The 25,591-nt window shown below is 49.6% G+C and overlaps 4 non-coding genes across 4 annotated transcripts; 3 read left to right on the top strand and 1 right to left on the bottom strand.

Moving 5' to 3' along the window:
* Window positions 1–12,169: 12,169 nt before the first annotated feature.
* TRNAE-UUC lies at window positions 12,170–12,241 on the top strand. Its single transcript has one exon. It is a non-coding gene; the product is annotated as a tRNA-Glu (tRNA).
* Window positions 12,242–13,489: 1,248 nt separating this feature from the next.
* TRNAA-UGC lies at window positions 13,490–13,561 on the top strand. Its single transcript has one exon. It is a non-coding gene; the product is annotated as a tRNA-Ala (tRNA).
* A 9,376-nt stretch (window positions 13,562–22,937) lies between these two features.
* On the bottom strand, window positions 22,938–23,009 carry TRNAG-UCC. The gene has a single exon. It is a non-coding gene; the product is annotated as a tRNA-Gly (tRNA).
* Window positions 23,010–24,434: 1,425 nt separating this feature from the next.
* Window positions 24,435–24,507, top strand: TRNAK-UUU. Its single transcript has one exon. It is a non-coding gene; the product is annotated as a tRNA-Lys (tRNA).
* Window positions 24,508–25,591: the final 1,084 nt, after the last annotated feature.

Below are 25,591 nucleotides of genomic sequence, written 5' to 3'. Positions count from 1 at the left end.
TTGGCTGAGAACAATGGGGCGAAGCTAGTGCACAGCTCCTTGATTTGTTGCTGCTGCAGACGTTCCAGGGTGGTTGAGAGGTTCACTTCTTTCATGCCACCGTCTTTTTTTTTCCTTCGTAGTAGACACCGTCAGGCCGCTCAGCATTATCTCCTCCCTGGACTGTAAACTGACAAACCTGTAAGTCTCTGGAATAAAAGGGCTTGAGAGAATTAACATGATATACTTTGGGCTTTAGGGAGGAATTGGCAAATGCTATGAGGTAGTTAACAGCTACCAGGTGCTTTTAGATTGTGAATGGCCCTTCCCATGATGCTTCCATTTTATGGGCCTGTTGCACCTTCAAGACCATAACCTGGTCTCCTACCTTGAAGGAACACTGTCTGGTATGTTTGTCATACCAGGCCTTTTGCTCTTTTTGAGCACCCTTTAGGTTTTCTTTAGCAAGGGCTAAAGAGTGTCGGAGGGTGTTTTGTACGTTGCTTACAAAGTCCAGAATGTTAGTCCCTGGAGAAGGCGTAAACCCCTTCCATTGTTGCTTCACCAACTGTAATGGCCCCTTAACCTTGTGACCATACACAAGTTCAAACGGTGAAAACCCTAAACTGGGATGTGGTACAGCCCTGTAGGCAAAAAGTAACCGCTGCAATACTAGGTCCCAGTCATTGGAGTGTTCATTGACGAATTTACGTATTATGGCCCCCAAAGTTCCATTAAACCTTTCCACCTAGGCCATTGATTTGATGGTGGTACGGGGTGGCAACCAAGTGGTTCACCCCATGAGTTTCCCACAGTTCTTTCATGGTCCCTGCCAGGAAATTTGTCCCTGAATCTGTAAGGATATCGGAGGGCCAACCTACCCTGGCAAAAATGTCAGTTAGGGCCTGGCACACAGTTTTAGCCCCGGTGTTGCTTAGAGCTACTGCTTCCGGCCATTGGGTAGCAAAGTCCACGAAAGTCAGTATGTACTGCATTCCTCTGGGCGTCTTTCTTGGGAAAGGACCCAGAATATCCACAGCTACTCGCTGAAATGAGACCTCAATTATGGGGAGTGGCTGGAGAGGGGCCTTGACCTGTTCTTGGGGTTTTCCCACTCTTTGGCACACCTCACAAGACCGGACATACTTGGCAACGTCCTTGCCCATCCCCTCCCAGTGGAAGGACTTCCCAACCGGTCCTTGGTTCTGTTCACCCCAGCATGGCCACTGGGATGATCATGGGCTAAGCTTAAGAACTTTTCCCGGTATTTAGTTGGAACCACTAACTGTTTTTGTGGATGCCAGTCTTCCTGGTGTCCACCAGAAAGAGTCTCCTTGTATAAAAGTCCTTGTTCTACAACAAACCGGGATCGATTAGAAGAGCTGAGAGGCGGTGGGGTGCTCTGTGCCACCGCCCAAGCTTTCTGAAGGCTGTCATCTGCTTCCTGCTCAGCCTGGAACTGTTCCCTTGAAGCTGGAGACACCTGTTTTTCTTTAGACTGTGGACTTGGGCTTGGTCCCTCTGGAAGCGATGTAGGTGATGGGGTTGTTTCCGTTGTTGGTGAACTGCTCTCCGCTGGTGCACCAGGGGGTATTTCAGGCTCTGACTGAGCCTCTTGGGTGTGGTTGTCTGCTGCTTCTGTCAGCTAAGGCTCGCTGGCGCCCTCTGGAGTTGGGGTTGAAGATGGATTTGCAAGCGCTGGTGTCAGTGCTGGCAACGGTTCTGGTGCTGGTTGCTTTTCCAGTTCCTGGTCTGGGACTGGAAGCACTGTGGCTATTTCCATTGTTGGCATGGGATCCGGGTCCACTACCTCTGTCTGGATCTCTTGTAACACAGACAGGGGCCCCTGTGGACGGCTCAGGAACAGGAATGGGTCTGGAAGCTTGCCTGGTTTGGCTACGTGTAACCATTCCCACTTTCTTGGTCCGCTTCACCTGGTTGGCCAAATCTTCCCCCAGTAGCATGGGGATGGAATAATTGTCATAGACTGCAAAAGTCCACATTCCTGACCAGCCTTTGTACTGGACAGGCAGTTCAGCTGTAGGCAAGTCTACAGCTTGTGACATGAAAAGGTAAATTGTCACTTGGGCCTTTGGATTGATGAATTTGGGGTCCAGCAAGGATTGGTGGATAGCTGACACTTGTGCCCCCGTGTCTCTCCAAGCAGTAACCTTCTTTCTGCCCACTCTCAAAGTTTCCCTTCGCTCCAAGGGTATTTGAGAGGCATCTGGGCCTGGGAATCTTTGGTGTGATGGTGGTGTAATGAACTGCACTCGGTTGGGGTTCTTTGGGCAGTTGGCCTTTATATGTCCCAGTTCATTACGCTTAAAGCATCTTCCAGCTGACTGGTCACTCGGTCGAGGTGGGTTACTGGATACTGGTGAGGTGGAAGAATAGGGCATCTGTGGCTTTCCTTGGGTTGTTGGTGGGGTCCTGTGCTGCCCTCGGTTGTAGGGTTTATTGCTGGGGTGCCTTCTAGGGTATTCGTTCCCCTTGACAGTAGCTTTTTTCTTTTTTGCCACTTCCATCCATTTAGCTCCAATCTCCCCCGCCTCGATTACCGTTTTGGGTTTCCCATCTAGAATGTACCTCTTTATTTCCTCAGGAATACCATCTAAGAACTGCTTCATTTTTATCAGGAGATGCAGCTCGTCCATATTGTTAACCTTTGTTCCTGATATCCAGGCTTCATAATTCTTTGCAATATGGTAGGCGTGTCAGGGGAATGACACATCTGGTTTCCATTTTAGGGCTCTGAACTGCCGACGCACCTGTTCAGGTGTTATCCCCATTCGGTAACTGCCTTGGTTTGAAAAAGTTTATAATCGTTCATTTTCTCCTTAGGCATTTTAGCCCCCACCTCTGCTAAGGGTCCACTGAGCAGTGGCCTCAATTCTACCATGTACTGGTCTTCAGAGATGCTGTACCCAAGGCAGGCTCTTTCAAAATTTTCTAAGAAGGCCTCAGTGTCATTACCTGCCTTGTAGGTGGGAAATTTCTTGTCCTGCGGAACAATTATTGGTGAAGGGTTGTTAGGATTGGCTGTCAAGTATCAGAGGGTAGCCGTGTTAGTCTGGATCTGTAAAAGCAGCAAAGAGGTTCTGTTGCTTAGCTTTTCTAATTCCAGGGCCTGCCAGTGGGCTTCCCTCAGGAGTTCCAACTCTCTCCTGTGGGCAGCCTCTCTTTCTCTTTCTCTCAGCTCCATCTCTTGTAGTTTTTTTTCCATGCCTCACCTGTGTTCTGCGTCTTTGATTTGGCCCTCTGTATCCAGTTTTGCCTTGGAAGTCATATTTCCTGCTTTTTTGTGTTGGGGCACCCTCTGGTGTTTTACTGCCTGAAATGCTGGTTCTCTGTTGGCTTCCTGGGGTTGCTTAGCAACAGAGTCCTTTTAACTTACTAGCCTGTTCCGAAAGAGTTAAAAAGCAAAAGAAAACTCTCTTTCATTTAATATGTGTTCTGGCTGGAGTGCATTGCTGACCGCTTAAGGCTGCTTTGTTTAACAAACGACCGTTGTTAAACCTTAATAGCCCTCCCTATGCACAGCAGAACGGAGCAAGGAAAAAACATTCTCTGGCTGCAGTTTAAAAAAATAAACCCCTTCCCTTTGCTTATAACAAGCTAGCAGAGAAGCAAATTAATAATCTTACTAGCTTTTGGATTCTTATCTATCCCACCTCTACCACCATGTCCTAGCATTCTTTCTCAAATCTGAACCTTAGAGTCCAGAAAATGAGATACTAGCATGAATTTCCCTAAGCTTAATTACCAGCTTAGATCTGATAAGCTGCCACCACCCAAAAATATAGTATTTTGGGGCACTCTGACCTCCCCAACCTTCCCTGAGGACCCCAAGAACCCAGAATCCCTTGGGTTCTTAAAACAAGGAGAAATAAACCATTCCCCCACCCAAGAACTTCCCTTCCTGGGCTATCCTGAGATACTGATTCAACCACTTAAATTACCATACAGAGAAGCATCTCCCTTCCCTTCCACAAAGAGGCAAACAGATTCAAGGAAAGCAAGAGAAGATTTTATCTCTCCCTCCTCCCGTATCCCCCATCCGTCCTGGTGAGTTATCCCAATCCCAGGGGATAAAACAAGGAAAAGAAGAAAGAAAAAAAATCAATCAGGTTCTCTAAAAAGAAATCTTTTAATAAAAAAAAGAAAAAAGTAAAGAATTATCTCTGTAACTTCAAGATGTAAATATTACAGGGTCCTATAGCTTACAGACACCAGAAAGAGACTTTCCCCCCAGTACCAATACAAATCAAAAGATTTCCCAGCAACTACACATATATAAGTTAACCAGCCAGATCCACAATTGCAAATAGAGTAAAACAATCAAAAAGCCTAAACCACCTGTTTTATTTACTATATGAAAAGAAACTTTGAGAGCCTGTAGTAATGTCTGGTCTCTCTCAGACCCTGCCGAGAGAAGAACACACAACGGACAAAGAACACACACAAAAACTTCCCTCCATCCAAATTTAAAAGTATCATGTCTTCTGATTGGTCTTCTGGTCAGGTGTCCAGTTCCCTGCTTGTAACCCTTTACAGGTAGAAAAGGCATTAAACCTTAACAATTTGTTTATGACACTCTCACAGAGCTGGAAGATGAACCCAGTGCCCCACTCCCGGGGGAACGAGAGGAAGCCAGTCCCCTTGCAAAGTTGGGGATGGAAGGCTGCACCCCTCCCCCGAAGGAATGGCCTCTCCCCAGTCCACTGGCAGAGCTCTGGAGGCAACCCAGTGCCATGCCCCCACAGCAACAGCCGCTCCCCAGTCCCCTGGCAGAGCTGGGGAAGGAAGGCAGTGCCCCACCCCTGCAGGAACCGCCACTCCCCAGTCCCTTGGCAGAGCTGGGGAGGGAAGGCAAAGCCAATCCCTAGTCTCCTGGCAGAGCCAGGGAGGTAACCCAGTGCCCCGCGCCGACAGGAATGGCTGCTCACCAGCCCCCTCGCAGAGCTGGGAGGGGAACCCCATGCCCCACCCCCGCTGGAAGTGCCGCTCCCCAGTCCCATCGCAGAGCTAGGGAGGGACCACAGCGCCCCGCCCCCGTAGGAACGGCCGCAGCCCAGTCCCCTCGCAGAGCTGGGGAAGGAAGGCAGCGCCCTGCCCCCACAGGAACGGCCACTCCCCATTCTCCTGGCAGAGCTGGGGAGGGAAAGCAGTATCCCACCCCCGCTGGAATGGCGGCACCGCAGTCCTCTCACAGAGGTAGGGAGGGAAGGCAGCGCTCCGTCCCCGCAGAAACGGCCGCTCCCCACTCCCCTTGCAGAGTTGGGAGGGAACCCAGCATCCCGTCCGACCAGGAACGGCCGCTCTCCAGTCTCATAGACTCATAGACTTTAGGGTCAGAAGGGACCAATATGATCATCTAGTCTGACCTCCTGCACAAAGCAGGCCACAGAACCCTACCCATCCCCTTCTATAACAAACCCCTAACCTATGTCCGAGTTACTGAAGTCTTCAAATTGTGGTTTGAAGACATCAAGCTGCAGAGACTCCACCAGCAAGTGACCCATGCCCCATGCTGCAGAGGACAGCGAAAAACTTCCAGGGCTTCTGCCAATCTGCCCCAGAGGAAAATTTCTTCCCGATCCCAAATATGGCGATCAGCTAAACCATGACCATGTGGGCAAGACTCACTGGCCAGCACTCAGAAAAGAATTCTCTGCAGTAACTCAGATCTCATCCCATCCAACATCCCATCACCAACCACTGGGCATACTTATCTGCTGATAATCAAAGATCAATTGCAAAATTAAGCTATCCCATCAAATCATCCCTTCCATAAACATATCAAGCTTAGTCTTAAAGCCAGATATGTCTTTTGCCCCCACTACTCCCCTTGGAAGGCTGTTCCAGAGCTTCACTCCTCTAATGGTTATAAACCTTCGTCTAATTTCAAGTCTAAACTTCCTAGTGTCCAGTTTATACCCATTTGTTCTTGTGTCTACATTGGTACTAAGCTTAAATAATTCCTCTCCCTCCCTAATTAATTCCTCTCCCTCCCTAAATAATTCCTTTCCCTCCCTAATTCCTTGCAGAGCTGGGGAGGCAAGGCAGCTCCCTGCCCCTGCAGGAATGGCTGCTCCCCAGTCCCTTCGCAGACCTGGGGAGGGAAGCCCGGGCCCCACCCCTGCAGGTAACGGCCGCTCCCCAGTTCCCTCGCAGAGCTGAGGAGGGAAAGCAGCGCCCCGCAAACGCAGAAATGGCTGCTCCCCTGTCACCTCACAGAGCTAGGGAGGCAACAAAGTGCCGCACCCCCGCAGGAATGGCCGCTCCCCAGTCCACTCGCAGACCTGAAGTGGGAAGGCAGCGCCCCGTCCCCTCAAGAATGGCCACTCCCCAGTCCCCTGGCAGAGCTGGGGAGGGAAAACAGCGCCCCGCCCCCGCTTGAACTGCCGCTGCCCAGTTCCCTCGCAGAGCTGGGGAGGGAAGGCAGCACCCCGCCCCTGCAGGAATGGCCGCTCCCCAGCCCCCTGGCAGAGCTGGGAAGTGAACCCAGGGCCTCACCCCTGCAGGAACGGCCGCTCCCCAGTACCATTGCAGAGCTTGGAAGGAAACCCAGTGCCCCATCCCCGCAGGAATGGCTGCTCCCCAGTCCTCTGGCAGAGCTGGGGAGGGAAGGCAGCACGCCTCCCCGACTGGAACAGCCGCTCCCCAGTCCCCTCACACAGCTGGGGAGGGAAGGCAGTTCCCCACCCCCGCAGGAACGGCCGCTCCCCAGTCCCCTCGCAGAGCTGGAGAGGGAACACAGTGCCCTGCCTCTGTAGGAACGGCAGCTCCCCAGTCTCCTGGCAGAGCTGGGGAGGGAACACAACGCCTGGCCCCCGCAGGAACGACCACTCCCCAGTTCCCCCCGAAGAAAGCTTACAGGAAGTGGAAGAAAGGCAGGATCAGTAAGGAAAGCTACCTTGGTGAGGTCAGAACATGTAGGGATAAAGTGAGGAAGGCTAAAACCCACATTGAACTGGACCTTGCAAAGGGAATCAAAACCAATAGTAAAAGGTTCTACAGCCACATAAATAAGAAGAAAACAAAGAAAGAAGTGGGGCTGCTATACACTGAGGATGGAATGGAGGTTAAGGATAACCTAGGCATGGCCCAACATCTAAACAAGTACTTTGCCTCAATTTTTAATAAGACTAGTGAGGAATCTAGCGATGATGGAGGGATGATAAACGGGAATGAGGATATGGAAGTGGATATTACCTCAACTGAGGTAGAGGCCGTACTTGAACAACTCAATGGGACGAAGTCGGAGGGCCCGGACAATCTCCATCCAAGGATATTAAAGGAACTGGCACGTGAAATTGAGAGCCCGTTAGCGAGAATTTTTAAGCAATCGATAAACTCGGGGGTTGTGCCGTATGACTGGAGGATTGCTAATGTAGTTCCTATTTTTAAGAAAGGGAATAAAAGTGATCCGGGTAATTATAGGCCTGTTCGCTTGATGTCTGTAGTATGTAAGGTCTTGGAAAAATTTTTAAGGGAGAAAGTAGTTAAGGACATAGAGGTCAATGGTAATTGGGACGAATTGCAACACGGATTTACTAAAGGTAGATCATGTCAAACCAATCTGATCTCCTTCTTTGAGAAGGTGACGGATTACTTAGATAAAGGAAATGCGGTAGATATAATTTACCTAGATTTCAGTAAGGCGTTCAACACGGTTCCGCATGGGGAACTGTTAGTTAAATTGGAAAAGATGGGGATGAATATGAAAGTTGTAAGGTGGATAAGGAACTGGTTAAAGGGGAGACACCAGAGGGTCGTATTGAAAGGTGAACTGTCAGGCTGGAAGGAGGTCACTAGTGGAGTCCCTCAAGGATCGGTTTTGGGACCGATCTTATTTAACCTTTTTATTACTGACCTTGGCACAAAGAGCAGGAATGTGCTAATAAAGTTTGCGGATGACACAAAGCTGGGGGGTATTGCTAACACGGTGAAGGACAGGGTTACTATTCAGGAAGATCTGAACCACCTTGTAAACTGGAGTAATAGAAATAGGATGAAATACAATAGTGAAAAGTGCAAGGTCATGCACTTAGGAATTAATAATAAGAATTTTGGATATACGTTGGGAGCGCATCAGTTGGAAGCGACGGAGGAGGAGAAGGACCTTGGGGTATTGGTTGATAGCAGGATGACTATGAGTCGCCAATGTGATATGGCTGTTAAAAAAGCAAATGTGATTTTGGGATGCATCAGGCGGGGTATTTCATGCAAGGATAAGGAGGTGTTAGTACCGTTATATAAGGCGTTGGTGAGACCCCATCTGCAAAACTGTGTGCAGTCCTGGTGTCCCATGTTCAAAAAGGAAGAATTCAAACTGGAACAGGTTCAGAGACGGGCTACAAGGATGATCCGAGGAATGGAAAACCTGCCTTATGAAAGGAGACTCAAAGAGCTTGGCTTGTTTAGCCTGGCAAAAAGAAGGCTGCGGGGGGATAAGCTTGCTCTATATAAATATATCAGGGGGGTTAACGTTAGGGAGGGAGAGGAATTATTTAAGTTTAGTACTAATGTAGGCACGAGGACGAATGGGTATAAACTGGATATTAGGAAGTTTAGACTTGAAATTAGACAAAGGTTTCTAACCATTAGGGGAGTGAAGTTCTGGAACAGCCTTCCGAGGGAAGTAGTAGGGGCAAAAGACTTTTCTGGCTTTAAGACAAAGCTTGATAAGTATATGGAGGGGATGTTATGATAGGATTGTTAATTTGGGCAATTGATCTTGGATTACCACCAGATAGGTCTGCTCAATGATCTGCGGGGAGATGTTGGATGGCATGGGAACTGAGTTACTGCAGAGAATTCCTTCTTGGGTGCTGGCTGGTGAGTCTTGCCCACATGCTCAGGGTTTAGCTGATCGCCATATTTGGGGTCGGGAGGGAATTTTCCTCCAGGGCGGATTGGCAGGGGCCCTGGAGGTTTTTAGCCTTCCCCTGCAGCGTGGGGCTCGGGTCGCTTGCTGGTGGATTCTCTGCAGCTTGAGGTCTTCAAACCAATTTTGAGGATTTCAATAACTCGGTCCTGGGTTAGGGGTTGTTATAAAATTGGATGGGTGGGGTTCTGTGGCCTGCCTTGTGCAGGAGGTCAGACTAGATGATCATATTGGTCCCTTCTGACCTATAAGTCTATGAGCTGGGGATGGAAAGCAGTGTCCCACCCCCCCAGAATGACGGCCCCACAGTCCACTAGCAGAGATGGGGAGGGAAGGTAGCACCCCGCCCCCGCAAGAACGGCCTCTCCTGACTCCCCTCGCAGAGCGAGGAGGGAACCCAGCGTCCTGCCCCCGCTGGAACAGCCGCTCATCAGTCCCCTCGTAGAGCTGAGGAGGAAAGGCAGCGCCCCGCCCCAGCAAGAACGGCCGCTAGAGAGTCCCCTAGCAGAGCTGAGGAGGGAACACAGTGCCCCACCCCCGCAGGCACGGCTGCTCCCTTGTCCCCTGGCAGAGTTCATCAACTATTAATGGAAACTAGGGTTGATAAGTCATATTCTTTTTAATATCAGGATGGTGGAATGGTATAAAGTACTAGTTATAAGATTCTTTTTTTTCCAATCCATTGGGTGTTCTGGTCTCTGCATGGAGACGTGGTTTCAAATCCCACTCCTGACATGACCATTTAATTCTATCTGCAGAAAATGGCCTCACTTTAATCTCCTTTGCAACAATAGAACACCATTTGCTTAGCTTTTCTCTTCCAGTAGTTGTGAGAGAAGTTCCAAACCAGGGGGAAACAGGGCCTGTTCTCTCGACCCATCAGTTTTTGTCTTCCTTCATTCCAAGCCATTTCCTCAGACACATCCATATTTCCCACACTTTTATGAAACTTTAGAGTCATCATTTAATTGCCACACAACTGTACTTATGAAGTAAAGTGAAACACAATATTTTTTGGATATTCTTGCAGAAGAGTTTTGTTTTCTGACCTGGAATTGAACAGGGGCTACCTGAGGGGGACAATGCTACTCCCTTTTCTTTGCTCATCCAAAAAACCATAAGTTTGTGGTGCCCTTTGTTTCCTTGTTTTTCAAACACCTGTCAGGGACAGCCTAGGGAGACTTGGTCCTGACTCTCAGAGTCCCTCCCTGCCCTACCTTTCTATATGATTCTGTTGTGTGGGTTTGCGCTGTGTCGTTGTTCCACACTGAGCTGTTTTGCACAGTGTCCCTTTGCACTCTGATGCATTGTTTCGTGTTGTATGGTTTTTGCACTGGCTTGTGTTGCACTGGTTTGAGCTGAGCTCTTTTGCAGTGCGTCATTTTGCCCCATGGGGCGTTCATTTTCATGGTGCTGAATTGTCGAGCTTTGCACTCCTACGTGTTGTCACTTTGTGCTGTGGAATGTCAGTTCACGCTGAATTGTTAGATGTTAGATTGGGGTGTTTCCACTTTTGTTGTTGTTTGTATTGTATTGCGATGGCATCGAATTATAGAGCTGTACGGCTGCAAGGGCCCTGGAGAGGTCATGAAATCCAGCCCTCTCTGCTGAAGCAGAGCCAAGCAGAGACGATGCATTGGGGGCATGTGGGATCAAGTGCCCACAGCAGTCGGCCCAGGCAGGGAGCAGAAGGAGGGAACCAGAGCCAGAGCAGGTTGTCTATGGGACCAAGTATATGCAGAGTATCCTTGACAGAGGTTTGTTCAACCTGTTCTTAAAAGCCTCCGAGGACAGAGACTCCACAGACACCCTTGGGAGCCTATTCCAGAGCTTAACTACCCTCAGAGTTAGAAAGCTGTTCCCAATATCTAACGTGAATCTCCCTGGCTGCAGATTAAGCCCATTACTTCTTGTCCTACCATCAGTGGACATGGAGACCAAATGATCATTGTCCTATTTATAAAGACCAAATTTTCCCTCTGCAATCATCCGTTAACTGGTTATTATCCCCTCTTCTTGCCTGGGGTACAATGGAAGAGGAGAAAATACTCTCTTAACATAGGATGCAAATGTCAGTTTGTTCTCTCTTCATGTTTTACTGAAGCTCAGAGAGAGGAAGAAACATGACCTGCCAAAGAGCATAGAGAGTTTGTTTCATTTTGATCTGTGACTATTAGCAGAAGAGTGACACCTAAGGGCTGTCGCTACCACCCACCATGGGGCTTGGATTTATGATGGTGGGATTAAGAGCATCATGCTCTACCAACAGAGCTAGCTAGATTTAAAGTCAGTCAACTGCCCAGACGCAGTGTAGAAGGTGCCCTGAAGGTTTTTATTTGTGAGCTGAGGTTCCCTGTCTGACATTTGACTTCTTTCTGGTTTGTTATGTCTCCAGCGAGCAAACCGGAGCTGTCACAAGGCTGGTTAGATGCTGCTTTCTAGACCAGAGAGCTGGGGTTGATTTAGCATGCTGCCGCCATCAGCTGGTCAGAGCAACCAGGGCGGGAGGTCGGAATTTAGGATTCTCCCACCAAGGGGAGGTGCTGTTGGACTCATCTAGTGGGGGAGAGTCTGAAAAAGATTCTCGGTTCCCAGAGAGGGGGCAGACAAGCTGGTGCCACACACACATTTTCACAGGGAATCGGCCCCCCCCTTGGGAAAAACTCAAAAGAAGCCCAGACCCAGGAGTGTCAGAAAAGGGAATCACTGTTTGCTTTAAGAGATGGGTGAGGGAAACCTGCAGGTCCTTAGATCCCTCCAGCACCTGATAGAACCATTTGTGGGGAAAGTCTAGGGAAGCCAAGGAGAAGGAAAAAGGCCTTGCAGCTGTTGTGCAATCACCATGCTCTCAGCAGCAGGGTCCGGGGAGCTCTGCTCTCAGAACACACAAGATGGCAAAGTTCAGAGCCCTGTTACACAGAGTCAGACTGTGATCAGCTCACAGTGAGGGGAAGCAACACCCCTCCCTTGGTCTTTATGCCAGAGCTCCTGTCATCTGAGTGTCCTTCCTGCAAGAGTCGGCTGCTGAGAGGGTTGCGATGGGGTAAATGAAGACAGAGGAGGATTGTTCCTCCTGGGTTTTTTTTTGTGTGGCTCTGTGATCCTGCTGGAGGAAGCATCCTTAGAGTTTATTTCAGTGGCTTGTGTTGGGCTGAGGTTGTGACCCTGAGTACAGGGGTTCCTGTACTCTCTGTTCTTAACCCCTCAGGGAGTGGACAATGGAGTACTGTCAGAAAGTGGATAGAAAGTAGCCTAAGACAGTGTAGCATAAGTGAGAAAAAAAACAACATTATCATCTCCCTGGTGGTCTAGTGGTTAGGATTTGGCACTTTCACTGCCAAGGCCTGGGTTCAATTCCCACTCAGGGAAAAGTGACTTCAATTAGAAAAAGCTTCAGTTATTCTTCACTTGCAATGTAAATAAATCTGTGGCTGTTTCCTGATTCCCCCATCTTCCCAGTGTCTCCATGGTAGGGCTGGCTCCAGGCACTAGGGATGGCCAATGGAATGGGGAGGCTTCTGTGGCTATTGGGTCCTCTCAGTCCCTCTTGGAGGGAAAGACTCACTGCCAAAAGAGGTAGAGTTGCAGCTTCTTTATTTTTTTTTTCCGCTTGGGGTGGCAAAAATGCTGGATCTGGCCCTGCTACATGGAAGACAATTTGTTATATCCCAGATGAGTGGAGTTCTATCAGTTCTCAGCCTGAGTCCTTAGGTCTTAATCCTGAGGATATTGTCCCATCATGGGGCCATTTCCATCCTCTCTTTCATACAGAAGCACAATTTTCCTTGCACAGACACAGGAACAGCAAGATCTTTCTCTGTCCCTTCTGCAAAGCAGGGGGCCAAATTCCATGGAAACAATGGATGAGATGGGGCCCTGGGCACATCCAGCCCTGGCAGTGAGATGTTCCCTCCCCTCTTTCTTTATGCTCCTGTTGTTATTTCATGGATTGTCTGGGATGGGGGAAAAGCTGAGTTCACTCCAGGTGAAGGGTAAAAAGGACCCTCAAAGTCTCAGGAACCAACCCCTGCTACCAGGATCACTGAGGTGCTGGGGATTTGATTAGGAAAGGGACTATGTGAATTGTCAAGGTGGGGAATGAATAACAATCTACAACCAGATCCACCTCATTAACCACTGACACAGGCTAATCCTGCTGCAGCTAGAAGGGAAACTGGGAGTGATTCTTTGCTGTTCAGCCATGGAAACAGTGACCCAATTGCACCGCAGTGAATGTGCTGGGGAAAGTTGGACTTCACAGGCAGGTGGAAACACCTAGAACTCCACACCCCACTTCTGCCACCAGGGTGAGGTGTTGAGCTGCTCACAGCATACCCCACAATGACCTTACAGCAGGGGATTGCAGCACCCCCACCACCCAATGCAGGGGAGAGGGCTTAGTGTATCTCTGCACCCTGAGTCCAGGGCACAAACTCTCTCTGCCCCACACATAGAATCTTGCCCTGCTGCAAAGTGACTCCTATGAACAAGTAACCTCCAGGAGAGCAGGCCTGGCCCTCAGAGAGGGGAATGGGCTTCTCGTGAAGCTTATAGGTCACTGGATGCAGTGAGAACAGGAAGGCTCTGAGTATAACCCATAGCAAACACAGCCCATCTGGGGATGTAGCTCAGTGGTAGAGCACATGCTTTGCATGTATGAGGCCCTGGGTTCAATCCCCAGCATCTCCAGGTTCATTTTTTCACCTTGCTGCTTTGCTCATGCCCAGAGGGGATGTGGCCCACCAGTATCCCTGCACCAGTTTCAGTCCTGCTCAGTGAGGGGCAAGTGCCAATTGCATGGAAGGTCTGGGGGGTTTCTGCTCCAAAGTCACCTTGGTACATTTAAGATTCCCTCTCACTGTGCTGCTTGGGACAAGGGTAGATGAGAAGGGCGAATCCTCCAGCACTGGAGGGAAAGGTCCCATCTGCTCAGATTGAGAGGCAAGGAAACAGAGGGGCAGTCAGTGCTCGGAGAGGAGAGAGGTCAGTTATGTACACCCAACAGGGGACACTGTCTTTTTGAGTATCACAGGGGTAGCTGCGTTAACCAGGATTTGTAAAAAGCGAGAGTCCTGTGGCACCTTATAGACTAACAGATGTACAGGAGCATAAGCTTTGAGGGGTGAATCCCCACTTCATCGGCTGAATGTAGTGGGAATTCTGTGCCTGGCTAGCCAACTACAAAAGCAATTTCTCCTCCCTTGGCGTTCACACCTCAGCTGCTAGAAGAGGGCCTTATCCTCCCTGATTGAACTAATCTCCTTATCTCTAGACTGATTCTTACCTGCATATTTATACCTGCTCCTGCAAATTTCCGCCACGTTCATCCGACGAAGCAGGTATTCACCCACGAAAGCTTATGCTATAGGGTGCCACAGGACTTTATGTCTTTTTGAGGTGAGTGCAGCTTGCTTGGGAGGTGCTGACGATGGATAGGAAAAAGGCTGGAGTCAATGACAGACGAGACCAGAGAAGGGGAAGGGGAATGGCAGCCCCACAGAAGGTCCTGGGTGCTCAGATGCCCCAGTTATTGCACCCTGGCCTATCGTAGAGAGAGAAAAGACACCGAGGGACCCAGCCCCCCTAACAGTGATCCCATGGACAAGAACCTGGTTGGGAGTGGGGTGAAGGCTCCCTCTGGGCAAAGTGGAGCTGAAATCCTTCAGTGTCCTGGAAGTTAAGCAATGGAAGCTTCAAACCCTGCACGGGTGTGGGCTGAGGTGCATCAGCAGAAGGTTGGGCTGGACAGGGGCGGCAGGTTTGTATAATTTTTGGTGGTGCCCAGAATGGGACCAAGTCCTGCCCCCCCTCCCCACACCTGCCTAAGGCTCTGGGAGGGAGTTTGGGTGTGGGAGGGAGAGGGGCTGGGCTCTGGGAGAGAGTTTGGGTGCAGGGTCTGGGCTCAGTCAGGGGGCTGAGGTGCAGGAGGGTGTGCAAGGAGCAGGGTCCTGGAAGGAGTTTGGGTGCAGATGTGGGGTCTGGGTTGGGGCAGGGGGTTGGGAGTACAGGAGAGGATGAAGGGTGCAGCATTTACCTCGGGCATGTCTCTAAAGCAACCCACACCCGCCTCTGGCAGCAGCCCCTAAGCAGGAGGGCTGGGGGCATCTCTGAGCACTGCTGCCCACAGACTCCAGCCCTGCAGCTCCCATTGCCACAGTTGGCTCTTGGGGCGGGGACAGCATGTGGAGACCCCACAAACACAGTTGTTCTTCCCACCGCTGGCAGATGGGGGGCAGCAGGGGATCTCCCCTGTTTGGAGGAATCTCTCTGGGCCCCACCGTTAGGTCTCCATCCTTTCTCCCCCTAACCACGCACACCCCTCCCCTCCCCGTTATCAATGTTTTAGAGTGACCCCCTCCCTCCGTTTGTAGGATACAGACTCTCTGTGACAGAGACTGACTGCGGCTCCTCTCTGCATGGCCCCAGTGGGGAAGGAAAGAGACTGGGGGGGCGGGGGAGATGGGCAGAAGGAGTCAAATGGGGCTAAACCAGAATAGAGGAGATTTTCTTCCTGTTAAAACGTACTGGAGTCTCATCACTGAAAAGCCGCATCTTGAATTAGGTTTGAACCAGCTGCTTTTCAATTACCAGGCAAAGGTGTGAACCACAGAGACTGGGAACTGCCTGCTTCCCAAATCCATCTAAACAGCATCTGCAGTGGTGCAATTGGTTAGTGCAGAAGGGCAAGCTGCTGGGATTATAAATTCAGGCCTTATTTGGGGCACTGGATTCTGTTCCCCATGTACCTTCCCCAGCGTGTTCCTCTTACCTGTGTAGTTTGCTTTGCCTAATTCCCACGGAAAGTGCCCTACTAGGAAAAGGAGAGTAAGTTCCAAAATGTGGCAGTAGGTGCACAGCTTGGAAACATCCCCCCTGTGCTGCCATTAGTTCCAGGAGATTGTTCACTGGCAGGGCAAATTGATTTCTCTGCTGCTGAGAAAGCTGCCAGGACAGGTCTGTGGGCACCAGAGCTCCCTGCTTCTTCCAGCACACCCCTGGCTCCTTCCCTGCCCCAGTCACCGATGTAGGAGGGTCCTATATGCACGGAGCCTAAAGCTTTACCAAGTCTTCTTAGTGCAGTTGACAGCGTGTCAGTCTCATAGTCTGATGAAGGTCATAAATTCAAGCTTCAGAGGTAGCAATGGTGTTTGCTCCCTGCTTCAGATTTCCCAAAAGGAAATCAGAGAAAAGAAACTAGAGGAGAGTGGTTTCTAGACACCCTCCCAGCCATCTAACACACGCACACAGACTTTTCTATGGCATTATCTTTTCCTTCTCTGTGCCATTTGTATTCTCCATAGAGCAAAATAAAACAAAAACATGCAAGTCCAAGCCTAATACAGCATGAAACTCAATACAGATCAAGTCTCACCCTCAGAGATCTTCCAATACTCTTCTTTCGCAGTCTAGACTTATTTCTTGTCTGGGCCCAATCTTTTCACCAGGTATAGTCCTTGTTCCAGCTCAAGGTAGCTAGGGGATTTCTCATGACTGCACCCACCTTTCTTCTGTTCCATCCCCTTATACAGCTTTGCTACAAGGCAGGAATCTTTTGTCTCTCTCCTGGGGAAAAGCCCCAGGTTTAAGATGGATTCCTGTACCAGGTGACATGGTCACATGTCCTGGGAGACCCCAAGCCTTCATTCTTCCTGGCCTGACTCACAGATGGTGCAGGACAGAGCCATCTCCAGTCAATTGTCCTGGTTAATGGGAGCCATCAAGAGTCCAAACCACTATTAATGGGCTACACTTTGCATCATTACAATAGGACCTCAGAGTTATATTTCATATTTTTAGTTTCAGATACAGGAATTATCGGTTCGTACAAATAGGATGAACACACACAGTAGATTATAAGCTTTGTAATGATACCTTACAAGAGACCTTTTGCATGAAGCATATTTCAGTTACTTTATATTCACACTCATTAGCATATTTTCATAAAATCCTATGGAGTGCAACGTCACAGCAGGGAAAGGGTTTTACTGCAGCACCTGGGAGCAGTTGAGTTTCATGTTCAGGCTGTGGTATGAGTTCCTCCAGGTTTCTCGTAAGCACACAGGGACCTTAGTGGGTGCTCTCGATACAGGAATGGCCCAGACACGCTATAGCGATGGCAATTGCATTTTCCTTTTTAATTTTTATATTTCCAATGACATTTCTGTATAACTGTGTTTTCTCCTGGATTTGATATTTAATTAAAGAAAGAATAAGGCCTCAGGGCGCCAGATGGAGGAGCAGGCTGGGGCTAGGACTGCTAAGAAAGCAAGAGTAGCAAGTTTTCTGTATTGTTTCCTGCCCTCATTTTCATGACTAATTTCTCTTCTGCATGAAATTTGCCATTTGTACATGTGAGCCTGGCTAGTTCAGTTGGTAGAGCATCAGGCTTTTAATCTGAGGGTCTAAGGTTCAAGTCACTGGTCAATGAAAAAGACAGTTCTCCCTATAAGATCTTCAGAAGGCATTTTTTGAGGATGCTTCTTGACTTCAGCTTCTCCTTTTCAGGACTTGGCCTTTCCTAGGAAGGGCCATGTATTGCCTAGGACTGAAGGGGCAACTTCCTCACATGCCCACTGGCCTCTCAGTCTGGATTAAGAAAGGTCTCTGGGAGCTGCAGCAAACTGCTGCATGACAACTTGGTGAGCAAATGCAGGGTTGCCCACACAGGTTCATCCTTACCAGAACTCAGCAGAGGTCTGGGGGTTCCCTATTGGTCCCATGGTGTAAGGGCCAGCACTCAGGACTTTGAATCCTGCAATCTGAGTTGAAGTCTCAGTGGGATCTGAGAGCAATTCCTGTGGCACCTAACCCTACTGGGTCTTCCAAGGCTCTGTCTTGCTTCCTCAAAGGCCATGAAAGTCTGTCTGTCCCCCCCACTAGCTGTTGTGACTTGAGCACAAGAGGGGATGTTTGATCCAGAAGCCTGGCTGTGCCTGGAGTCCTGTAGGTAGGGATGCGAGCTGCATTTCCTCTGAGTCCTGAAGCTGGGCTGCAGCCTGGCCTAGGAGGCAGCCCTATTGGTTGACCTACTGGCCCAAAGTCATTTGTGCAGTGTTGGTGTCCCCAGGAATGCTGAAGGGCCTAAGGGAGGGAGGCTCAATACTCCTCCCTATCAGTCAGGGCGGAAGAGGAGGGCTGCAAGAGTGGGCAGGCTGATGAGCTGGGCCTTCTAGCGTTTGGTTGGGGATGAGGTGGGGTACGCGAACTGGGAGAAGCGGTTGCTGGCCTGTGAGGAAAGGCTCAGCCAGTGGCATAAGTGGACCTTGTCATTAGCCTACAAAGTTGTGATACTCAAGACCTATCTTTTGGCTGTGGGGAATTTCCTCAGCCATGTGTTTCCCCCTGCTCCATGAGTGCTGCTGAGTCCGAACACGATGGCCTTCCACTTCCTGTGGGGCAATAGGACGTCCCTACCTAGTCAGGAGACATGTGGCTTTTCTGCCGTATTAGAAGGGGGGTTGGGTTTTGTGGGCTTTGAAGCCTTGTACGGCTCTCTCAGTGGTGGCTGAGCTGGAAGGCAGGTCCTTGTCCTCCTTTGCCTCAATCTGAACAGAGGTCAATGTACCACTGGGTGAGACAGGCCAATTTTAGGGACCTTCTTCTGAAGGTGAACAACTGTCCCCAGAACTTACTGACAGGTACTTTAATGTATTTGCAAATGTGCATGGCCGGCATGTGCAGAGCAAAGGCTGCCCAGGAGCACTGTGCCAGGCTTTGGCACTGCTTGAGACAATGAACCATCTTCAGCCACTAGGATCTAAGGCAGGAATGGGGTGAGGAAGCAAGTCAAGCCGAGCAAGGCAGCCAAAATTCATCTTGCCTTCATGGGCACTCACAATGATGCCCTTTTTTGTGTGCCAGGGCTGACAAAAACATCCCAGACAGAGAAGCAGCAGGCCAAAAAAGCAGCAGGGGTATTCTGTCTGCTATCCAAGATCCATAAACCTGGAAATCCTGGATGCCCCATCATTTCAGGCAATGGCACCCTGACAGCAGGATAGTCTGGCTGTGTAGACTCCCTCCTCAGGCCCTATGCTACCAGCACTCCCAGCTGTCTTCGAGATGCCACTAAGTTCCTGAGGAAACTACAATCCATTGGTGATCTTCCGGAAAACACCATCCTGGCCAGTATGGAGGTAGAAGCCCTCTACACCAACATTCCACACAAAGATGGACTACAAGCTGTCAGGAACAGTATCCCCGATAATGTCACGGCAAACCTGGTGGCTGAACTTTGTGACTTTGTCCTCACCCACAACTATTTCACATTTGGGGACAATGTATACCTTCAAGTCAGCGGCACTGCTATGGGTACTCGCATTGCCACATAGCATGCCAACATTTTTATGGCTGACTTAGAACAACGCTTCCTCAGCTCTCATCCCCTAATGCCCCCACTCTACTTGCCCTACACTGATGACATCTTCATCTTCTGGACTCATGGAAAAGAAAACCCTTGAGGAATTCCACCATGATTTCAACAATTTCCATCCCACCTACAATGTCAGCCTGGACCAGTCCACACAAGAGATCCACTTCCTGGACACTACTGTGCTAATAAGCAATGGTCACATAAACACCACCCTATACTGGAAACATACTGACCGCTATACTTACCTACGTGCCTCCAGCTTTCACCCAGACCACATCACACAATCCATTGTCTACAGCCAAGCTCTAAGATACAACCACATTTGCTCCAACCCCTCAGACAGAGACAAACACCTACAAGATCTCTATCAAGCATTCTTACAAGTACACTACCCACCTGCTGAAGTGAAGAAACAGATTGACAGAGCCAGAAGAGTACCCAGAAGTCACCTACTACAGGACAGGTCCAACGAAGAAAGTAATACAACCCCACTAGCCGTCACCTTCAGCCCCCCAACTAAAACCTCTCCAGTGCATCATCAAGGATCTACAACCTATCCTGAAGGATGATCCCTCACTGTCACAGATCTTGGGAGACAGGCCAGTCCTTGCTTACACACAGCCCCCCAACCTGAAGCAAATACTTACCAGCAACCAAACAACATAAACACTAACCCAGGAACCTATCCTTGCAACAAAGCCCGTTGACAACTCTGTCCACATATCTATTCAGGGGACACCATCATAGGACCTAATCACATCAGCCACACTATCAGAGGCTCATTCACCTGCATATCTACCAATGTGATATATGCCATCATGTGCCAGCAATGCCTCTCTGCCACGTACATTGGCCAAACCAGACAGTCTCTACATAAAAGCATAAAAGGACACAAATCAGACATCAAGAATTACAACATTCAAAAACCAGTCAGAGAACACTTCAATCTTCCTGGTCACTTGATTACAGACCTAAAAGTCGCAATATTACAACAAAAAACCTTCAACAACAGACTCCCAGGAGAGACTGCTGAATTGGAATTAATTTGCAAAGTGGACACCATTAAATTAGGCTTGAATAAAGCCTGGGAGTGGATGGGTTATTACACAAAGTAAAACTATTTCCCCATGTTTATTTGTCCCCGTACGGTTATTCACACCTTCCTGTCAACTGTTGGAAATAGGCCACCCTGATTATCACTACAAAAGGTTTTTTTCGCCTGCTGATAATAGCTCACATTAACTGCTCATTCTCATTATAGTGTGTATGGCAACACCCATTTTTTCATGTTCTCTCTCTGTGTGTGTGTATATATCTCTCTCTCTTCCTGTTGTATTTTCCACTGCATGCATCTGATGAAGTAGATTTTAGCCCATGAAAGTTTATGCTCAAATAAATTTGTTAGTCTCTAAGGTGCCACAAGTACTCCTCTTTCTTTTTGCAGATAAATTAATGGAGGTTAAGTCCATGAATGGGTATTAGCCAGGATGGGTAAGGAATGGTGTCCCTAGCCTCTGTTTGTCAGAGGGTGGAGATGGATGGCAAGAGAGAGATCACTTGATCATTACCTGTTAGGTTCAGTCCCTCTGAGGCACCTGGCGTTGGCCACTGTTGGCAGATATGATGTGGGGTTGGATGGACCTTTGGTCTGACCCAGTATGGCCATTCTTATATTCTTATGAAGGGAAGGGCAAAACACTACAACAGCAATTTTGTAGTGTAGTGGTTAGCATGTTTGCTTAACATGCAAAGGGTCCTTGGTTTAAAACCAGGAAGAAACATGATGGCTCCCAGCTCCTACTGGCCTGTCCCTGCTGTTGTAGGAGCAGCAGTGATTTCTATGCTATGTATAACCTGTATGCTCAATAGGTGTGTTATACTTCCCTCCCTCCTGCTTTTGTCTCCTCTCCCTCTCTGAATACCTGTGAAGTGGTTTTCCCTCTCCCCCTCCTGGAATGCTTGTGGGTTGAATGGGCTGGTTGAATAGCGAGAAGAGCAGAAGAGCTCCCAGGTAGACAAGGTCACTGGGACACTAATTAGGCAGCACTCACACACCCAGAGCATGGACACTGCCAAAGTGGAGCATGACCAGCCAGATGCAGCCAAGTCATCTCTAGTCGCAGGCCATTAGGTGCAGGTCCTTAAAAGGGGAAGGGGCAATGTGCTCAGGAGTCACTCACAAGCTTGTACCTCCAGTGAATGCCCTTTGCCCGGACCGCCTGGCCAGTGGTTCTCTGTATTGTATTTCACTGTGCCTCAGGAAGACTTACCTTCATCGCACCGTCCATAGCTGCACTGTGGGACACTTACCTTGCAGCATCCAGACATCTCCAGTGCTGTGCCTGTCCTGGGAGCATGAGTATGCAAGTGTGAGTGTGACACCCCCGCTTCTTCTTTTGAACTTAGCTGTCAGTATAATAAACCTGCTGCTTTCTGCCAAACTCTGGTGGGTCATTAGTCCTCCCTACACTTACTAGCTGGCCCAATTTTGGGTAACAGCTGCGATAAACTCAACCCCTGCAGGACAGAGGGTGGTGAAATGAGCTGGGAAAAAGCCTTAGCATCAGCAGGTGAAAGCTAGAGGACCTTGGCCAGTCACCTTTTGAAGCCTTGTGGCTTGGTCTCCTCTGCCCTTGGAGGTTGGCCTGTGGCGGCCGGCTCTTCCTGCTGGCTTCCTTTGTGTGACTTGCCAAAGGAGGGAGTGAGGCAGGAATGGGGAAAAAGAGGAAAGTCTAGCTGAGGAAGGCAGGGCAGAAGCTAAGCCCATTTGTTCTGCAAAGCCTGAAAAGCCTGGGGAGGTGCGGTTGGCTGCTGGGAGGTAGAATCCTGTGCCTACCTCTTGGCTTCCCAGGGATGGCTACTTGCATCCCAGAAGAAGAAGCATGGTTCTGGGTGAAAGGAAAACAAGCAAAGCTCTGGGAGGATATTTGGGTGTGAGATGCAGGCTCTGCACTGGGGGAGCGGGTTGGGGTGCAAGAGGGGTGGCGCTTACCCCGGGCACTGCAGCTCCCAAAGTGACTGGTACACACAACCCTGGGGGAGCAGGTCCTAGGTGGGCCATGCCAGGGGGTCTCTGTGTGCCGCTGCCTGCAGGCTCTGCCCCCAGAGCTCCCACTGGCTGCAGTTCCTGGCCAATGGGGGCTGCGGAGTTGGTACTTGGGGCAGGGGCAATGAATGGAGACGCTCCCCTCACCCCAGGGGATGCCGGGACATGCCGGCCATTTCTGGGAGTGACACGGAGGGACGGGGGCAGCGTGGGCAGGGAGCCACCTTAGTGCTGCTGGCACATCTCTGCACACCCATTGGGGGAGGGGAGCAGAGGTCGTCCATGTGCTGCCTGGGGTAGGGGCAGTGCACAGAGCTGCCTCCCCTACTGGGTCTATTACAGGAGGGGAGGGGGGTCTTTTGGCCTGTAAGGTGCAGCAGGTCGGACTAGATAATCACATTGGTCCTTTCTGACCTTAAAGGCTCTGAGTCTAAAAGGGAGAGGGAAGTAAAGGAAGTTTTTAAAAAAAATAAACCAAACATTTTAATACCAGGATAACTCCACCTGCTCGTTGTCTAGTCCCACCCCTTTCTTCCTCCACTGTGTGTTGAATGACCTGCAGAACCTTGATTCTCTCATTCCATTGACAAACTGATACAATGTGACTGAAATTAAACCAGTTCCCACCAGAGGAAACATCACATCATTGCATTGGCTGGGAATTGAACCCAGGTCAACTGCTTGGAAGGCAGCTATGCTCACCACTATACCACCAATGCATCTGGTAAAAGGGCCACTTATGCTTGCCCAGTGAGGCTAGACAAGCATTGAGGAGATTTTCTGCCCATTAAAATGAACTGGATTCTCATCACTAAAGAAAACCACCTTCATCTTCACTTGGTTTGAACCATCAGCCTTTCAATTAGCCACCAAAGCTGTTAATCACAGGGTATGTCTACACTACGGGATTATTCTGATTTTACAGAAATCAATTTTTGGAAACAGATTGTATAAAGTCGAGTGCACGCGGACACACTAAGCACATTAGTTAGGTGGTGTGTGTCCATATACCGAGGCTAGTGTCAATTTCCAGAGCGTTGCACTGTGGGTAGCTATCCCATAGCTATCCCATAGTTTCTGCAGTCTCTCCCACCCATTGGAATTCTGGGTTGAGATCCCAATGCCTGACAGGGCAAAAACAGTGTCGTGGGTGATTCTGGGTAAATGTCGTCACTCAGTCCTTCCTCCGTGAAAGCAATGGCAGACCATCATTTCGCGCCCTTTTCCCTGGATTGCCTGGGCAGACGCCATAGCACGACAACCGTGGAGCCCATTCAGCCTTTTTTCACCGTCACTGTATGACTACTGGATGATGCTGACAGACGCGGTACTGCAGCGCTACACAGCAGCATCCCCTTGCCTTTTCAAGTTAGCAAGGATGGTTACCAGCCATACCGTCCCGTCTGCTGCTTTGCAAGTTGACAATGACAGTTACCAGTTATACTGTACCGTCTGCTGCTGTCATGGGTGCTCCTGGCCAGCCTCGGTGAGGTTGGCCAGGGGCGCATGGACAAAAATGGGAATGACTCCCCAGGTCGTTCCCTTCTTTGAGTTTTGTCTAAAGGGAGAGTCAGTCCTGTCTAGACTATCAGGCAAGCCTACTAAAGAACCAGAGAGGCAAACGGCCGCTCCGGGTCAGAGCCCCAGACATCCCGCAGAAATGATGAGCTGCATGCCATTCCAGGGGGTGCCCCTGCAACAACCCCACCCGTTGCTTCCCTCCTCCCCCACCCCTCCTGGGCTACTGTGGCAATTATCCCCCCATTTGTGTGATGAAGTAATAAAGAATGCAGCAATTTGAAACAACACTGACTTTATTGCCTCTGCAAGCAGAGCTCAAAGAGGGCCAATACCGCTGAATTGCGGCCACACTAATCCTAATCTGACATGGCAAATACCGATTTCAGCGCTACTCCCCTCGTCGGGGAGGAGTAGAGATATCGGTATTAAGAGCCCTTTATATCGATATAAAGGGCTTCATTGTGTGGACGAGTGCAGGGTTAATGTGATTTAATGCTGCTAAATTAGATATAAACTTGTAGTGTTGACCAGGCCAGAGAGAGCAGCAGGTTTTCCCTACTGTTTCCTGCTCTTGTTTTCTTGACTAGTTCTCCTCCACACCAAGTTGCTCTTTTACTTTGTGAGTCTGGCAAGCTCAGTTGGCAGAGCGTTAGACTTTTAATTTGAGGGTCCAGGGTTCAAGTCCCTGGTCAGATAATAAACTACTCCCCAAGATCTTAAACTGTCTCTCTGGAGTCCTCTTTGACATAATTTTTTCTCTTCAGGATTTTCCCTTTCCTCAGAAGGGCCTTTTTGTGTGTGGGTTTGAAGGGGCAACTTCCTGACAGCCCCTCTGTCCTAGCAGCCTGGAGGAATAAAGGCATCTGGGCATATAGCATGTTCCCTCCCTGCACACACACACACAGAATATCCCTAGGAATTAGAATCACCTGCTGCTTTCCCATTTCCTGCTGGATCCCCAAATGATGATGCTCCTCAGCCTAAACCCATGTCCCCTCTTTTCCCAGTGCCCCTTAGTCCCAAACTTCAGTCCCTCCTATGCACACTGCTCCTCACTCCCAACCAGAGCCTACTCCTCTTCACCCTTCTCCTCTGTCCCTACCCACAGCCCCCTCAATCCCAACCCACAGGCCCCTCCTTCTCATGCTGCTCCTCAATCCCAGCCCACAGCTCCCTCCTTCCCTCCAGCAGCAGGTGCTTCAGACCCCTTCAGGAAGATTTTCTTGCAAGGTTTTGTGTATGAGTCTGCATGTGGATTTTACAGTATGTTGGAAATATGTTGGATTGCTGACCGAAATGATCACTTTTGCCTGGTGTTGGATTCCCAGTCTCCTTGTTATTGGGGCAGGAGAAATAAAGCATTGTTATCCTTGTTGTGTAAATTGAGGGCAGTACAACCGTGCTCGGCAGACCCCGACTGAGGGACTCACGCTTAGTTCAATAGCACTTGCTAGGCAGGGGACAGGAGTTCGAAAGCCAAACGGGCTGGCACCTGGGTCCTAATACTAAAATTTAGGGGTTAGGTCAGTGTTAGGACAGGGTGGCTGTGGAGGGATGAATGAGTCCCTAGACAACATAGTGAGAATAGTGCCTTCTTATTTTCCCCCTTTTCCACCCAGGATGGCAGGTGAACTCTGCAGAGGTACCTCTGGACTTGCACTGACTAAGGACAACAGCTGTGAGTGGGGTGCAGAGAGAGGATGGCTCATGTTAAAGGACTTTTGGTTGCTGGACTTATGAACCGTAGGGAGAAGGACACTGCCCAGCTTATTTTGGGGGT

Source organism: Gopherus evgoodei, unplaced genomic scaffold, assembly GCF_007399415.2.
Source record: "Gopherus evgoodei ecotype Sinaloan lineage unplaced genomic scaffold, rGopEvg1_v1.p scaffold_46_arrow_ctg1, whole genome shotgun sequence".
NCBI lineage: Eukaryota > Metazoa > Chordata > Testudines > Testudinidae > Gopherus > Gopherus evgoodei.
This window is presented reverse-complemented; position numbering and strand designations above follow the sequence as displayed.